Source organism: Mytilus galloprovincialis, chromosome 3, assembly GCF_965363235.1.
Source record: "Mytilus galloprovincialis chromosome 3, xbMytGall1.hap1.1, whole genome shotgun sequence".
NCBI classification, from domain to species: domain Eukaryota; kingdom Metazoa; phylum Mollusca; class Bivalvia; order Mytilida; family Mytilidae; genus Mytilus; species Mytilus galloprovincialis.
Window position 1 is genome coordinate 110,796,223 of NC_134840.1, and position 2,046 is coordinate 110,798,268.

Consider the following 2,046-nt stretch of genomic DNA (forward strand, 5'->3'; position numbering starts at 1 on the left):
CAGATCTATGACTCCAACACCATCCATATAATTAAGCACCGTTTTTCATATCTTTAACTTCAAGGAAGTTACCAATAGGCATGTTCAGTCATTTATACATAATCTTGCTCTGGCAAACATATAGAGTAATCAAAGATTTCTTCAATATAGCAGCGAATATTTCTTACATCCTATTTTTTCGTGCAATCGTACGGCGAACACGATGTTTCTGCAAACTCTCCGCAAGGTTGTAGCAAAAAGCTGCAATGTTTGCAAGAGGTTTGCAACTCAAAACGTTATCTAAGAGGTCCCGGTAGACCTACAATGCATCTCAGTTTTGTAAGCGGTTCCTTATGTTCTTTCAGATTTGAATATGATATGAAGAATCTGTCTTGTTACATGATTTAACTTAGATACGCATGGCTGAAATTTGACAATGACTACAACTATTGTAATACAGTTATGAATGTTTCTGTGTTGATTGAATATATGTTGTGTACAAGATGTAAGTTTGTACAAATTATATGTACAGGGATTTTGTACAAGTTATAATTTTTTTTACAACTACCTTCTTGCAACAGGTGATACAGGTTTATCATATAAAATGTACCTGAGTAATGTTTTAAATTCAAAAACATATACTTCAACCTAATATTTAGTGATATTCTTCTTGTCTTCAAACAGGTAATGAGGATACCTAAATGGTTTAAATTCTAATTTTATTATTTTCCTTATACGATATTCATGTCCATACAAAATCTTTGTGTGGCCTTATAATGTTTTTGCATCAATGCCCAGTTTTAGACTGTATCATGAAGTTGTGAAAATATGACAGAAATATGCGAAGCAAAAGACTGTGTGCTTGCATCATCCATTTTTGTTCAGCAGGTTATAAAACATCTGTACAAATTATAATTTGTAAAACATTACAACTTGTACACAACATATACACAATATATTAAAAAACCCATTGAACTCTATATACTGTGGATTCATTTTCAATCGTTAGATACCAATTTTCGTGGGTACTTGATTAGAGAGATTGTATAGAGAGATTTGCAAAACCACGAAATCAAATATCCACGAAGATGCAATTTTTCGGTAATCCACGAAAATTGATACCCACGAAAATAAATGAATCCACTGTATAATAAAATAAAAATTGTCCTGTGTATCCTATCCTCATACGGTGTCCTAAATTTATATTTATATTTTTCTATATTAAATATATTCATACCCCGGAAATCTTCAGTTCTTTTCTCTAAGTATAACAAAATATCCTATAACTATTTCAGTAGCATTAGATTAAGGGTATAGTTTACATTTATATAACAATTTTATGTTATTTTCTTACAGTGTGGTTTTTTACACGACAAAAGAAAGAAGTAGTGGAAGAATGGAAACGTAAAAGCAATTTTAATGAAAGAAGTAAAATCTGAGTGAATCTCAAAAGCGTCTGAATCAACATCATTATATAATAAGAAAATGAAAAATGTGATTGAATGATATAACTGATCATTGTCTTATATAAACAATACTATGTTGTCTTCACACTTCACACTATACAATGATGTAAGTAAATAATGTATATTATGTTGTCACCCCTAAAATGTCACTGAATAAACGCTGATTTTAGTCTCTCATAACTCTTAATAGAATGACGCCTGTATATGTTTTAGTTTTTAAGCAAATGATATTTTACTGTTAGTTTTTATATACAATATGTTTTATATATGGTCCCCCGAGGGTATCACCAGCCCAGTAGTCAGCACTTCGGTGTTGACATGAATATCAATTATATGGTCATTTTTATAAATTTTCTGTTTACAAAACTTTTCATTTTTCGAAAAAAAATAAGGATTTTCTTACCCCAGGAGTAGATTACCTTAGCCATATTTGGCACAACTTTTAGGAGTTTTTGATCCTCAATGCTCGTCAACTTTGTATTTATTTGGCTTTTTAACTATTTTGGTCTGAGCGTCACTGATGAGTCTTATGTAGACGAAACGCGCGTCTGGCGTATAAAATTATAATCCTGGTACTTTTGATAACTATTTTATATATGGT